Source organism: Elephantulus edwardii, unplaced genomic scaffold (genome assembly GCF_000299155.1).
Source record: "Elephantulus edwardii isolate Elephantulus edwardi_28Jun2011 unplaced genomic scaffold, EleEdw1.0 scaffold00008, whole genome shotgun sequence".
NCBI lineage: Eukaryota > Metazoa > Chordata > Mammalia > Macroscelidea > Macroscelididae > Elephantulus > Elephantulus edwardii.
In genome coordinates this window covers 26,919,731-26,924,218 of record NW_006399758.1, presented here as the reverse complement: position 1 = coordinate 26,924,218, position 4,488 = coordinate 26,919,731, and the positions used below count along the sequence as shown (strand labels likewise).

Here is a 4,488-nt window from a genome sequence, read left to right as displayed (position 1 = left end):
CCCGACAAAGGGAGTTTTTTCTAGTCATTTTTTGTAAATGTTTCATAGAATGTTTTCCAATTCAACTTTTTACAGGGGTGCAACTTATTGGCAGCAATTCTATCAATGAGCTGTGCAGCCTTTGCTATGTGATCTCATTTGGTTTTGTAACCTTAAGAAAAATTAATAGATTTGTTTTTCCTCAAAATACCTTTAGAAAATAGATTGCAGAAAAGTCCTCATGAAGTGGACCAGAAGACCATGTACAGAGTCGAGAATTCCAAACCCAGGGCCATGTAGAAGCCTAGGGCTTTCCCATCAGAGGGCAGGTCAAGGCTGCAGGGTCTTTGGAGGTCAGCTGACGAACTGTACTGATCTTCAGGAGTTTGTTGCTTGTGTACTTACTCTTGACAACAATGAATCTCATTTTCATTTACTTTCATTACATTTTTGACCTTGTGTTGCATGACTTCAAAGAGTTCATTCTTTCTATATCCAGTGTCGTATTCCTGATTTAAAATCCCTTTTACTTGGTCTAGAACTTTCTGAGAGAAGCAGGAAGCAGCCAGTGCTTCGTGAGAAGGGTGATAATGCGCCATGCTGGAGTCAGAGTCAGCTCCATCAAGTATTTGGCCAAAGTGTGCTGTTCAACAGCCACCTCCCCAGCTTTCGAAGTTCATTTTAAGAAGCATGGGAGCAAGGATTGACCCAACTCAAACTTCAATTCTTTCAAAATTACAATTTCCATTTCTTGGATTTGAGAACTGGTATAAGCATTATCTGGGATATAAACCAAGTCTTTCATATTTGGGGGAACACTTTCCTCATCCTGGGAAGCCAACAGTTGAGCTGTAATCCCAAACAGCTGAAGCTTCTTACAAGAGACTGACTGGATCTGTAAAAAGCGGTCCATAACAGTGATGCACACGTATAACATTTCCTGCTGAAGCCTAATCTTGGAGTAGATGTGAACCAGCCAGTCCATCAGGATGGCACGCAGCATCCATTGATATCACTTCCATCTAAAAAACATGGGCTACGGACTGTAGAACCTGAAGCTGTCTTAGGTACAATGATAGATGTCCTTGACACAGTTGCTCTTCAGTACTCTGGAGAGGTCCCTAACAGCAGACTTTCCCATCGCAATACGTTTTTTTCATTTCCTGGCTGCTGGTGCCAACAATGTTGACTGTGGAGCCAAGCAAACTGAATCTGTGAACAATCTCAATCTCTTCACCATCCATCCTGATACTGCTAATTGGCCGAGTGGTGAGAATCTTTGTCTTCTTCAGATTGAGCCTCAATCCATATTGAAGGCTGCAGTCCTTGACCTTCTGCAGCAAGCACTTCAGATCCTCCTCAGTTTCATCAAGCAGGGTTCTGTCATCTGCATAACACAGACTGTTGATGAATCTTCCACCAATCCTGATGCCACATTCTCTCCTCATAGAGCCCAGCGTCCTGAATAATCAGTTCTGCATACAGGTTGAAAAGGCATGAAGGTATATTTACTCAATTCCATCTCCACTGCTTCCATCCACAGCAGAATCCAGTGCTTATACTTCCTCAATGACACCTAATCAGTCTCTCACAATCATTTTTGCACCCTTCCAATACATTCTCAAGGAGCCTTGATGGTATAATTATTAAGCTCTTGGCTGTTAACCAAATGGTCCATGGTTTGAACTGACCAGCTTCTCCATGGCAGAAAAGACCTGGGCATCTGCCTCTGTAATGACAACAGATTAGGAGACTTTTGGTGCAGTTCTACTGTCCAGTTGGGTTTCATAGACATGATAGATTGGGAGGCACACAATAACAGTGCATTCTCCATGCAGAAGCCACTAATCTTTTAGAAACACAACTCCCTGCTTTGTGGTAGTGCTGTTATGTGCCATCGAGTCAAGTACAACCAACCCATAGTGATCCTATGAACGACAGATCTGAGCCTTGTCCCATTCTGCACTGTCCTCCTCACCTCTGTCACACTTGAGCCCATTGTTGCAGTGACCGTGTCATTTTAGCTCATAGAAGATCTTCCTCTTTTTCACTGATCCTCCATTTTTCTAAGTACCTATCCTTTCCCAAGGAATAATCCTTCCTAACAACATGAGAAAAATGTGTGAGATGAAGCTTTGCCATCCTTGCCTCTAAGAAGCATGCTGACTTCACCTTCTCCAAGACAAATGTATTTGTTCCTTTGACCATCCATGGGGTATTCAGTACCCTTCTCCAATACAACTCAAAGGCATCAATTCTTCTTCTGTCATTCTTATTCATTGTCTAGTTTTCAGACACATAACAAATGAAATATTTCAGGATATGATCAAGAGCCAATGGTACAACCAATATAAAACAATTTTTTAATTAAAAAAAAAGAGCCAATGGCAGTGAAGGAAGACATTCAAACTGCACTGAAGACATTGGCCAAAAAAAAAAAGGGAAAACGGCCTGAGGAATAAATGGGATACCAACTAACATGTTTCAACGAACAGATGCAGCCCTGGACATGTTCACCAGTCTGTGCCAGGAAATTTGGAAAACAGCTACTCGGTCCGGAAGAGATCCACATTTGTTCCCACTGCCAAAAAGGTAATCCAACAGAATATGGACATTATCAAACAATATCATTAATATTACATGCAAGCAAAATGTTGCTGAAAATCACCCAAAAAATGGCTAGAACTGTACTTTGACAGAAAACTTCCAGAAATTCAAACTGGGTATAAAAGAGGTGGTGGCTCCAGGCATACCACTGCTGATGTCAGAGGAACCTTGGCTGAAAGCAGAGAATCCCAAAAGATTATCTATTCGTGATTTGACTATGCAAAGGCATTTGACTGTGTGGAAATAAGGAACTATAGATAATCATGAGAAGAATGGGAAACCAAGAATATATAATCATGCTCATACAAAACCTTTACTTAGATAAAGAAGCTGTTATCCAACCAGAAAAAGGAAACACTGTATGGTTTACAATCAAGAAAGATATGTGTCAAGGCTGTATCCTTTCTCCATATCTATTCTATCTGTAGGCTGAACAAATCATTCAAGAAGCTAGACTCTATGAAGAAAAATATGGCATCAAGGTAGGAGAAAGATTCATCAACAACCTCCATTATTTAAATGATATGACCTCGCTTGCTGAAAGTGAGGAACGTGAAACACTTGCTGCAGAAAATCAAAGAATATATTCTTCAATATACATTATATCTCAACATCAAGAAGCCAAAACTCCTCACCACTAGTTGATAGGCAATATCATAACAGCTCTTCAACGATTTCATCTTGCTTGGATCCAGTCAACCTCCTTGGTATCAGTAGTCAAGAAATCAAAAGATATATTTCATTGGGGAAAGTCGTCTGGAAAGGAACTTTCCAAAGTACTGAGGAGCAATGACTTTAGTTTAAAGACCAAGACACACTTGATTCAAGCCCTGTTTTATACACTTCAACAAATTCGTTGCTCTTAGAATACAATTCAAAATCTTGTCAAGCCTGGCGTCAGTGGGTCCTTGCTCCGTTTGACCATGTCTAACGGCTCTCCTTCACCTACTGGCCTGTTACCTTATAGATATATCCTGACTCCCACGAAGTGGAGTGGAGTGCCTTTCTCTTTTTGCTGCATGGAAAGTTCTTTCTGCTCTTCTCTGTTCTTTTCTCTGCTCCCACCTCGATGCCCATCCCTCCATCCAGGTAACTCTGCCTTATTGCTTCCTTCATGGAGCCAGACTCCCCTTCTCCAAATCCACCAGATAATTTAGGTCTTTATCACTGCCCATGAGAGCGAGGAAGGCGAGGACTATGCTGACTTGCTCACCACTTCAATGCTTGCATTTAGCACAGTGCTTGTTATGCGTCAGACCATGAATGAATGAGTGACCCGACTAACCTAGTTAGTGACTTAATTCAAGGAAAAGAGGCAAAGATGTAGGAGGTCTAGATAGAACACATGAGCTAAGTCTTAGTTACCCTGTACATTTGTCCATACTCATTATCAATCATAATTTCCTATCACATATTCTCCCCAATTATGCACCTGAGCTCATGGCACTTTCAGTTGAATAAAATTTCACCTTGTGTATTGGGAGTGGTCTTTGCTTATGCAGAATTTCAGCGCCTCTGCCTATTTATCTAGTCTACCAAGGGCAGAAAGAAAATAATAAATTCCAAACAAGCAGGGAAGAGGACAAACCAGAATAAGTCTGGCGTTTAAGAAAAAAAACAAAAACATTTTAAAGTTGATTAAATGCATAACTGAGTAAAAACTGCAAGGTCAACTCAGTCACACAGTCTGATCTTCACTGCAAAAAACAAGACAGAAGGGAGCTCTGGTGGCCTAGTGGCAAGACGCTGCACTGCAATCCCAGAAGTACACGGTTCAAATCCACCAGATGCTCTGCTGGAGAAGGAGGGAGCAATCTCCTCCTGTACCAGTCAGATCTGATTTGATGGTACACATAAAAATAATACCATAAAAATTTAAAAAAATCTTTAAAAAAAAAAACG

The 4,488-nt window shown here is 41.0% G+C and overlaps 1 pseudogene; it reads right to left on the bottom strand.

The window, feature by feature from the left end:
- Positions 1 to 283: 283 nt before the first annotated feature.
- The window catches only part of LOC102875449, an 8,830-nt pseudogene continuing 4,625 nt past the window's right edge, over positions 284 to 4,488 (bottom strand).